General features: G+C 37.7%; 1 long non-coding RNA gene across 1 annotated transcript; it reads left to right on the top strand.

Annotated features, from left to right (window-relative positions):
• Positions 1 to 359: 359 nt before the first annotated feature.
• On the top strand, positions 360 to 3,124 carry LOC110594703. The gene is made up of 3 exons (XR_002481405.1): positions 360 to 573; positions 683 to 757; positions 2,981 to 3,124. It is a non-coding gene; the product is annotated as an uncharacterized LOC110594703 (long non-coding RNA).
• The last annotated feature ends 8,526 nt before the right edge of the window (positions 3,125 to 11,650 follow it).

Consider the following 11,650-nt stretch of genomic DNA (forward strand, 5'->3'; position numbering starts at 1 on the left):
TATTTTGTGAGATTCTTAAATAGCTTTGTTGGCAAAAATATTTTTGGTTGTTTTATGCACCATAGATTTCAAAATTAACTCAAGAAGGCCATTATCATTTCCCAGTCATAAAGTAGCCTGGGCTATACAATGTTTAAAGCTGTTTACTTATGGTTCCAGAAATAAATAAACAGGCATATTCTTTCATAGGCATCCCTATGAAAGAATATCCTCATTACTAATTTAATAGTCTTCTTTCACACTTATTTTTTGCTTATAGAACCTAAATGTTCCTGGAGTTGTAATGTATTAAGCCCAGGTAATGAATCTTGAATCAAGTCTGCTTGGAAGTTTCTGAAAATGAACCTTTTTGTTGTTTGTGTGTTGCTTCCACCCCACTTCTTTCAATCTCTCCCAGTCTCTGCCTGCTGCCTTTGAAAGAAGTCGTGATGCTGCATCAACTCTCTTACAATCATGAGAATGACAAGCTGCCCTATCACAGTTGGCTTAGCAGAAGAAGGGAAAGAGTCTGGACCTTGTTGTTGAGATACTTGAACAGCTGAACCAGTTCCAAGATGCCCACCTACAGACTCTGTGAGATCACTAAATGTCTTTATGCGGAGGCCTCTGCAAGCTGATCATTCTGCTACTTGCTACCAAAGTCATTCCTAACTGATATAGCCTCTTTTCCATTACTTTCCAGATTCATGCCTTGGGCAACTGCATTGCAAAATTTGACCTCACCATGTCTAAAAACTGGACTCAGATCTTTCTAGAGGTAGTTTGTTTGTTTTTTCTTTTAAATAATAAAGTCATATCAAGTTCTATATTTGTTATGCAGTATGTTTATCATTTTTGAACATCATATTTGTCATATATAGAAACAATCACTCCTTTCTTTAGTGATGCCATGAAAAATATCATCAGACTGGCTACTTAAGCTAACAATAAGTTCCTCAAAATTATAAGTTCTTTCATGGAGTAACTAGAATTCATAAAGTTTAAATGGTCTTGAGACAATCTCATATATTCAGTCATTCCAAATTTTCATTGGCAAGGGAATGTCCATGGAAAGGTAAGTTACATCAAGCTTTTCAGGAATTAAATCAAAACCCACAGCACAAGAAAAAATATTATATGAACCAAACAAACTTCCAAGGTTGACAAAGATAAGACTTTATTTATTCTAATTTTTGCAAGAGTTCCACAGTTCATTTTCTGACAGCTGGCACAATACAGATTTAAAATTCTAAATAGGAAGGAGGGGGTGGTTGCCATCTGTGGCCATTACCTGATCTCTCTTATTTTAACTGCCAAGGATAACTCCATGGAGCATGCATTTTTTTTGTTTTCAATTTTTAAAAATGTTTATTATATGACATTTCAAACACAGGAAAGTTTCAAAAATAATATAGCATACTCTCATTGATTATATTTTATAATCGTTTACATTTTCCATAGCCTTTAGATGTTTAAAAATAAAATTTTATAGCTACTCTAAGGCCACACACAATCCTGTCTTCATATTGTTTTACTTTGCACTTCATGGGACATGTTTCTGCAAAATTAAGCCATTTGTGTCTCTAAAACTTTACCCAGATTTAGAAAGCTGCAATGTAAAATTCTGTCTTCAAACATACTTTGGTTAGTAGAGTTAAATAATGATACTGCTTGACCTATTCAGACCTCTTGGCTCCCTACCAATGCTTGATAATCCATATTTTCATGATCACCTAACGCATTAAGATAACATCTTTCTCCCTATGTCCCAGCAACCTTCTAGTTAACCTTGGGTCTTGAAAGTCTCAAATGATACATCAGATGCCTGGAAACAATATTTGAGTCTACAGTGGACTCACATTTAATTACATATATTTGATATTCAAAGATATTTTGATTTACCCCTGCTGGTAAATGGTGTTTCTTCCATCCAGCTTTCTTGGTGATGAGCTTGCTTAATCCAAAGAGGAAGGAGAGAAGCAAGGCTAGCCTTCTGGGAATGATGTTGTTTGAAATAGCAGTGTGACAGCTTGTCTCCCAGTCTCAGGTTATTGCTCATCATATCTGAGACTTCCATTTAGCCCTTCAAAACCTGTTTACTCAAGAAAGGAGACCTGGTGGGTGATGGTGTCGGAACAGTTCATAACCTTGAAAGTTATCCTGTCCATATCCCACACAACTGCCTCCCAGAGGCTCTTCCTACATCTGTCTCCTTCCCGAGTCCTCCTGATTGATCTCTCCGGGCTGCCCTCTTCCCCTTCCAAGCTTGTTTCTACAGTGGACTCACATTTCATTACATCTCATTGATACTCAATTTGAATTTTGCCTTCTTAGCTCTCTCTTTTGCCCCCAATCTTAATTCTTAAAACCCCTGTCCTTACCACAGTCCTAGCATCAAACGTTCACAGAAAGAAAACCTGTACTTTTACAAGGTTGCCAAGGGATAGCAACTTTAGCTTTCCATGATATGAGCAGCCATTGAGCAGTGTTTTTCTATTGCCATTTTGACATAGTATTATTCTAATGAGTCCTGATTTGGAAGAACTGACTTCTGCTTTAAAAACTTGAAATCAATGCTTTCCACTTTCTGAATCTACTAATCCATCTGGATATCTTTAAACTGGGATTTTATTAGACCAGCCTGACAAAAGGAGCAAGACCTACCCTGGTTCCCACATCTCCATTCTTATATCATTTATAGTTGTCTTTCATACTAACTCAACCCAATGGCACATAGTTATACTTAACAAAGGAGGAGATGTCTTGTTTGAGGATACCTCACAATTGAGGTGAATTCATTTTACAGTCTATAATATGCAAAAATGTGGCCCCTGCTGGTAAATGGTGCTTCTTCCATTCAGCTTTCTTGGTGCTGAGCTTGCTTCATCCACAGAGGAAGGAGAGAAGCAGAGTTTTGAGGTCAGTGAGTAAGGGAGCAAGAATGTTTCATATTATGGTAACAAACATATCCTAACTCACTTAATACCTTCCTGGTTTTTAGTACTGAACTTTTATCTCTCATCATGGGAAACTCACCAGCTCTAAGAAAATCAGAACAGTTGATCATCCTACTCCACATATAAGAGGAGTTTTAAAGATCCAGTTGAAAGTATTTGATAAAGAAAAGGAATCATCAAATTGGGAAAGCTTTGCAAAACCAAAGCTTCTCTAGACATCATATAATGAAATGAAAGCATGTGGACAGTGGGCCTAAGCAATCGTGAAGAAGGACATAAAGAACGAATGTTTACGCTGAGAACTAAAGGACGACTCAAAGTTATGAAGGCAAAGGCCAAGAGTGCAGAGTGGGAGGCCACCCAAATTCATGGGGAGAAGGTAAAAAAACCGAGCTTTGTGGCACTTTGCTAGAGATTTCTATTCTGACATTACTCCATTAACTGTAAAGCGCATTTGGTTACGTTTATCAGTCCCAAAATAACATCATAAAATGTATGCTACATCTCTCGTTGAGACAATAGACACTTGATCTTTTAGTTCTGTGATTTTCCAGACCAATGATCCACATTTTCTTTAACTCGAACTAAATCATACATTCTTTCAAGAATCCTTATTGCATGCTTATTGTGTGCAAATTCTCAGGGAAGACATTGAGTCTTCAGTCATATCTGCACACCTTGTAGTTTTAGAGGCTACAGTTCATAAGTCCCAGGTCCCTGAAAATTATTAAGACTGGCAAGAAGGTCTCTAACTAGATTTCTTCCTATCTGAGGCATTATATGTTTATATTCATGGTTAGTCTAGCTTTCCTTATTTGAAGATAATTTTCCTAATGGAGATGAAAGAAATAAAAAGAAGTTGAAGAGCATTTTCCTATCATATTAATATAATAGTATTTCTTCCCAAGTAGTCTGATTAAATGTAATTAAAACAAGTTTTGCATTCATTTGAATGACTTTTATATTTATACATTTTCATTTTCCAGTTCTTTTTAAATATAGGCTTAGATTTGCCCCCAGATATTGAACAAGGAAAAATGAGAATGTGTTATTACGGGAATAGAAGAAGTTACATATAAATTTTAAGAAAATTAATTCTTTATGAACTGTTATTTATTGTGTCTATATATAATGCAATAATTACTATTGATGACTCCTCACTGAAAGAGGAATTAAGCACCTTTTCTTTCTTTCAATATCTGCTAGCTTCCTTCCTCTACCATACCTCCCAGGGTTTTACAATTTTTTGTCTTGTTCTATTATCGCCATTATTTTTACATTCACTATATTTTATTTTAATAATTTAATTATTTGCATTGTTTTTGTAATCACATTTACTACAAATATTTAATACATCGTTCCATATGCAAATAAGTTTAGTTCTGCTATGACCTAATGGTTTGTGTCCTCCCCCTAATTCATATGTTGAATTCCAAATCCCCAATGTAATGGTTTTAAGAGGTGAGGCCTTGGAGAAGTAATTAGAAGATGAAGGTGGAGCTCTCATGGTAGGATTAGTGCCCTTACAAGGGACTGAAGAGACCAGAGTTTTCCCCTTTCACCATGTGATTACACAACTAGAAGATGGCATCTGTGAACCAGGAAAGAACCAGACATTGACTCTGCTATCATCTTGATCTTGAACTTCCCAACCTCAGAACTGTGAGAAATGAATTTTGTTGTCTATAAGCCACCCAGTATCTTGTTATAGCAGCCTGAATACTAAGATAAGTTCTTATGGCAAGTTTTTGACACCATTACTCCCTATTTATCAGCTTTGCGTACTGAATTCCTCTCTCCCTGACTTATTAAGTTCCTGAACAAATTTTTACAGATGAACACATTGATCATCTATTTCCTAAATTGGTGTGTAACTGGTCCCTTCACCTGGAAATAGCAATTTTACAGAAAAGGACATTCTTGTGTCTTAACCTTTTTCTCTCAAAGTTTTCTAAATATTTTTTACTTTTTTCTGGGATTTAGCACTGAAGAAATTATTTATTCTTGAAATAATACTGCCACTAGAGTATGACTAATATATGAATATGCTAGCATAAAAATATAGCATATGACTAGAATATAACTAGTTTGTTTCTTTTTGCTAGTTTTGCCTAAAAATTGGTGGATTCTTTTTATTCATAAATTCAGATCTTCCCTAAATTCTAGGATTTTTAATTTTCATATATTTTTAAATATGTCTTTGCTTCTTTTATTTTGTCCTCTTCTTCAGGATTGCTGATTATTCATATTCTTGAATCTCCACCATCAGCTTTTCCTCTGTCATAAACTTTTTTGTTACGATCATCTCTTTGTTCTCTTTCCTGGATTATAGGTGACTTTTAAATCAAAATTATTCACATCATATAATTCAATTTTTGTTACTCTTATTACTTTCATTACTGCTTTTAATTCCCACTATAAAATCTGAATTAAAACTCTATCTATACCAGTAAAAAAAATTATTCCATAACACTTTTCTTCTTAACCTATTATCTTGTCATCTTATTTTCACTAAGAACAATTAAAAAAAAATCCCGAGTAGGTAGAATGCAGGCATTTTTTGGTTCCTTATGGAAAAATGTTTTAATAATGCCTCATTTATTGTTTGCATGGTTTATATCCTTCTTTAATGTTTTATGTATTAAAGTAAGTTACAAAATATTTCTATAAGCTCTGCTATTTACGGCTCTTTCGATTTACTCAAATCAATGCAGACAAATCATTTTCACTAAACTAAATGGTGGATGTTCTTGTAGCCACTTTCTATTTACCTGAGTCCTGTCCTGAAAGAGTTAGGGAAGGGAGCTGAGGTCTTGGCATTTCCATCAGAAGAATTAACTTGTATACTTCATTTTGTATGTGTGTTCATTGACACTGCAGTACTGGGAACAAGCTTTCTGCATAAGATTTTCTATTTGAACGAGTTTCACTGTGTGTACACCATGTGACTTTGTCTCTTTTCTGCTCCTCGGGGACTGGTATTGTCCCTCTGATTCTGAAAACACTATCTCAGTTTGAAGTGATTCAATGATTTGAAGTGAATTACTTTAGTTAAAAGTTCTGCTTTCTGTAGTCATGCTCATTACTTCAAGGTGAAGAAATGACTGTCAACAGAGTAATCCCCAAAGATCTCCTGGTTTACTCTTCCTTCAGACATCACCCAAGACAGCAGAGGAGGTTGCTCTGTGTCCCTTGTTGTCACTAAGCAAACACACAAACCAGAGAAAGCCTGTGTCATATCAGAGTACACCATGAACATCCTCTCTAAACCACCAGCATGACCTGGGGATTCTGTAACATAGTGGGCAGTCCACAGTTCTCGTACAACCTCTCCATGAAATCTGTTTAAGAGACGATTTCAAGGGGATTTATCAGAATTGCTTTATCTATTTCTCTCAAATTTGCATAGTCTTCTTGGGCAGGGGAGTTATCCGCTGGATCCTCGTCTTTCTTGAGTCTGACAGGGACTACTCTTTATCCAGAAGTGAGCAAGCACAGTAGTTGGTTGGTACTGAGTGTAGTTAGAACTATCCCCTTATTTATGCCTTGAACAGTTTTCACTTTATTGATACTTCTTCTTGATCATTTTAGTCAGTTTCTGGGACAGGTTTAAATGCCCATTTTAAAGTATTTCACTCATTTCATAAGTATGTACACAGTGCTTCATAGGTCCCAATCACAGTGAACGTGACTATGTTGTCTTAAGCCAATACCATCTCTCAATTCCAAACCCTCTTGCTGTGATCCTGGGTCTAGGGCTCCACAAACCACAATCTTGTAAGCAGGCTCTCCACTAGGCTCTGCCAACAGGGGCATTATAAGGACTCTGGAAAAAGATGAAACCTGCTTCTCCCTGTTTGTTGCCTTTCACATCAGTATCACCACAGTAGTGGTCTTAACCAACAGTAGCAGTTTTTCTCACACATTCCCAAAACCAACCTCATAGCATTCCCTACTCCTGCCCTCCCTCCCTCCCACCAAGAGATGATAGTTCCAACCAGCTAACAGCCCCCGGGGTTTTAGGTCCTCTAAGCTCCATAGGCCCCTCTTCTAGGCTGGTGTGGCATCAGCATTAGCCAGGCAACATCTTCTCCCTGGAGATCTGGGTCCCAGTTATGCAGGGCTCCTCCTGCAGACTTTGAGATTCCAGTGCCTCCAATTTCTTTCCTTCATTTCTAGTCCTATGGCTAGTAGCTTCCTCCTGTGGCTACTATACCTGTGCCACCTCGGTGTTGCCATCTTTGCAGTCCTCCAATGCCTACTTGTCCAGTTTCCATGTTAAATTCTTTCTATTACAATGACTGGCATTGACTGTTTTTTGACTAGACCATGGCTAATACAAAGGTAGAGTAAGCCTTCATGGAGCTTGTCTGTATCCATCTAGTAAAGGCTACAGACAAGTAAGCCAACCAGTGCAATACAAGATGACAAGAGCTTTGGTAAAATAAAGAGAGTGCAAAGGAGACACAGAAGAGGTCAACCTAATTTACACTTTAGGGGAACCAACAACTATTTCATGGATAACACAGTATCTAGTTGACTGGTACCTGCAGATAGGTAGGAATTTATTAGAGAACGGAGAAAGGAGAAAAGGGTGTTCTGGTAAAGTCTCAAGGCAAGGCAGAACAAGGTGTGTTTGAGACTCATGGAGTAGTTGAGACCCAGAGGTAAAAGGACATATTATGTAACTAAAATTTTTTACTATGTTGCCTGAGCACACTGCATGAAGTTGAGAGTGGCAGTCAATAAGTCTGGAAAGTTAAAATGATGCCAAATAAGGAATTACCTAATTGCTAAGCCATTTAAAGAAGTTTGAGAATAATCTGGAGCCATGGAAGAGTTTTGAGCAAAGAAGTGGCATAATCAGATTTGCATTTTAGAAGGTGAATTTGATGGATTAGAAGGAGGGACAACTGGGGTCAGGAAGGCCAAATAAAAAGTTGCTTGATTTATCCGAGTGAAAGACATTGGCAGCCCAAATTAGGATATAATAGGTGGGGATAGAGAAAGGAGGATAAGTTCAAGAGAAACAAAGAAGTTAGAAAATAGGATTTAGATATTATTTAGTTGGGGTAAGTTAGGCAAAGATAGGAATCAGGGATTCATTCTATTACATTTTTATGAAACTTACAGATACATCAATGAACAGGTATTCAGATTTTTAGCTTGAAGAACTTTGATATGGTGCTGTTCACTGAATTAAGAGTATCTCTGACGTCCAACAGAGTCCTCTTATAATTTATTCCTACCTCTATTAATCTATAGCCTGTGGGACTGCAGAGTGCTCCTTGCAATTTATGCTAATTCTTGGGCACATACGCTTTACTATGTTTTTTTTAAACTTTGAATGTTATCTTTGCTTTTCACCATATTGAAGATGAGCACTATGTTTATAAACAATGTTTATGCTATAAACTATATTATGTTTTCCATGTTTATAAGATAACTCATTCTCACAAAGATTTTACTGAGCAAAGAAGATTGAATATTATGTAAATGAGTTCACATCATTCATATCACAACAAACAACTTAAAAACCCTTGTTAGATATCTCATTTCTATGTAATCTCAATTAGATAACACTAACATTTGTCTCTAGTACTTTCCCTTCATTTCCCCCCTTTTGTCTCTACAATGTTCATTCTCCTGGATTTCATCCACTTCCTCCAAGGAAATATCTTTCCTTTAGTAAGAGAAATGTAATTTTGTATCCAGCTTCTGCCCCAGCACTTACATAATGGTGCTAAAAGACACTTCAGTAAAAGAGAAAACACCTGTCATGATAAATAACTACTTTTTTTCCATCCTCACACAATAATTTTAAGAGGAACAGTGGAAATAATCAGGATAAAGTTGATTTTGAAGGGCCTGTGAGAAGCCCAAGTGAAGATATCAATGCACAGTTGGGTATGAGACCTGAAGCTCGGGAAAGAAATCTGGACTGACCAAACAGACTGAGACTAATGATTTATATCACTAATACAGAGATAGCAAATGGAACTTTGATACACCATTCTTCCATAATATCCTTCACTCCTCCCCATCTTTTAAAATCTTATTTGCTGGAGATGGGTAGACTTTTTTTTTTTTTTACCATTTGTCTTTTCTTCCTCCTAGAGACAGAAATAAACTGTAATCTGCAGTTTGTTTTGCAGTCATATGTGGCTACTTGCCGAATCTGCCAAGGATGTTTGAACTAAAGTGATGGTCACCACTTCCAAGCCTGGTCTCTGAAATCTCTTGAGCCCATTTCTCAATGTTCTTTGCCCTTCTATCAACTTGAGGAAAACAAACATGTAACCTTGGAAGCCATGTGTTAAAGATGAGTGAATTACAACTTGGAAAGAACCTGGGTGTTACTACATTAAGAAGAGCCAGCCGGGCTTGATGGCTCAGCCTGTCATCCCGTACTTTGGGAGACTGAGGTGAGTGGACTGCCTGAGCCCGAGGGTTCGAGACCCACCTGGGCAACTTGGCGAGACCTCATTTCTACAATAAATCAAAAATTAGCCGGGCGTGGTAGCACGCACCTGTAGTTCCAGCTACTTGGAAGGCTGAGGCGGAGGGTTCGCCGGAGCATAGCAGGTCGAGGCAGCAGTTGCCGGGAGCGGCCACTGCACTCCAGTCTGGGTGACAGAGTGAGACTCCAACTCAAAAAAAACAAAAAAAACAAAAAAAGAAGAGCCACCTGCCAATTAGAATCACTCATATTGGACTTCATGTGAGTGTAAATTGAAGTTTTTTGTTAAGCTGCAGAAATTGAGTAGTTTGTCTGATACAAGACCTAACATTAAGATACTCACCATATGGACTAGATTATACTTGTCATCACAGCTAACCATTACTAGAAGCATGAGAACAAGCCCTAGTTCAGATAAATTTCCATGGGTATGTGTTTTGACAGCCCCCAGCTAAATTGGCTTTCTGTACCAGAATAGTCAGCAAACCTGACCAACAAGATATGAAGTGGAGCTGGACGTGGGTGTTTACAATGTGTCTTCCACAGGATACTTCTTTTACGTGGCAGATGGCCTCATACTCAGATCTCTGATCCATGACCCGGGCCTCTCGCACAAACTTGTTTATACTGGTGGACGCCCCTGTGGCTCCTGTCTGACCATTGCCTTGGGCTGTGATAACCTTGTCTCTCCTCAGCATTCCAGGGAATACTCAGCCTGGGGCAGCCCCTGGCTATTTAGATGGAAGGTACAAACTCAGTACCTCACCACAACAGGAAACAAGTTCAGAGATTTTTACTTACAATCTTTTGCAGGGAAGGCGCAGAGAGTGGGGAGGGCAGTCATCTGTCCCAGGTCATGGCAGGCAGGGATGAAGAACCAGGAAGAGAGAAAGAAAAGCATGTGGCAACTGGCAGTATATATAAGAGAGTAGGATGTGGGCACTTTTAAGTTTGTGGACAAATGCCTGTATGGTCCATTTAAAAGAAATAAAGCGGTGGATAAGTGAGAATCCCGTCTGCTAGGCTGGAGCATCTCTCTGTAGGAGGGAGAGATAATACTAAGTTCTTATTTCTGGTCACTAGCTTGAGCCATTTGGGTGTGGTGTAGAACTGAAAATTGTGTCAGGGGTGACTGAGTCTTGCTTCTGGTCTGAGACAATTACGCTTGCATTCCAAATAGATGCCAAGGCAACATAAAATTGTAAGAATTCACTGCAGTATGAGGGAGGGTAGATGGAGAGAGAAATACTATATTAACAAAAATTGATAGGAGAATCACAGGAATATGGTTGGACATTGGGTCTCAATAATTTATTTGTTATTCATTAACATAGGTTTTAAGAGTCTATTATGTACAAAGATTCTATTATAAATTTTAAAAATCAAGTTATATCTTAGAGTAAATAAAAATCTAGCATAGAAGACATAAATCTTAATAAATTAAAATAAAATTTTTAATTTTAAAATATGTATGTCATTGCACATATTTATCAAAGTATCATTTTAGGGTGATTGCCAACTAACTCCTGAGTGTTAAATGCAATGTTATCATCTGAGCCAATATTATTTCCAATAATTGAAAGCATTTCTAAGAATTTATTTTGCCCTCCAGACTAGCTATTAATAATAGACCAAATAGACACACACACACACACACACACACACACACACACACACACACACACATATAATGCATATGTGTGTATATATATCATATGCTCAGCTCTCTGGTCTCTGAAATCTCTTGAGCCCATTTCTCAATGTTCTTTGCCCTTCTATCAACTTGAGGAAAACAAACATGTAACCTTGGAAGCAACGTGTGTATATCATATATATACACACACATCTTTTGGGGACATAGGCATTATCACATAACTGCACAGACCCATTATTTATAGCATAAATACTTTATGATTAGGAATAAAAGTAGACAAAGGAAAGAAAAATACTTGATGTTGAGCTTCTAAATTTAGTTTGTGAGTAGAGACGGAGACACAATGTTTACGTTTGACATTATAAAATGCTAAGGGATTCAAAATAAAAGCAACATCACCGCAAAGTAGAACTAGCTAGTGAGTATTTCTTGTGTAAACCAAGACTCGAACAAGCTCTTTTTTTTTTGAGTTGGAGTCTCACTCAGTCGCCCAGACTGGAGTGCAGAGGCCGCTCCCAGCTACCGCGGCCTCAACCTGCTGGGCTCCGGTGATCCTTCCGCCTCAGCCTTCCGAGTAGCCGGAATTACAGGCATGCGCTA

Source organism: Carlito syrichta, unplaced genomic scaffold (genome assembly GCF_000164805.1).
Source record: "Carlito syrichta isolate Samal-C Ts95f unplaced genomic scaffold, Tarsius_syrichta-2.0.1 Scaffold52860, whole genome shotgun sequence".
Lineage (NCBI taxonomy): Eukaryota > Metazoa > Chordata > Mammalia > Primates > Tarsiidae > Carlito > Carlito syrichta.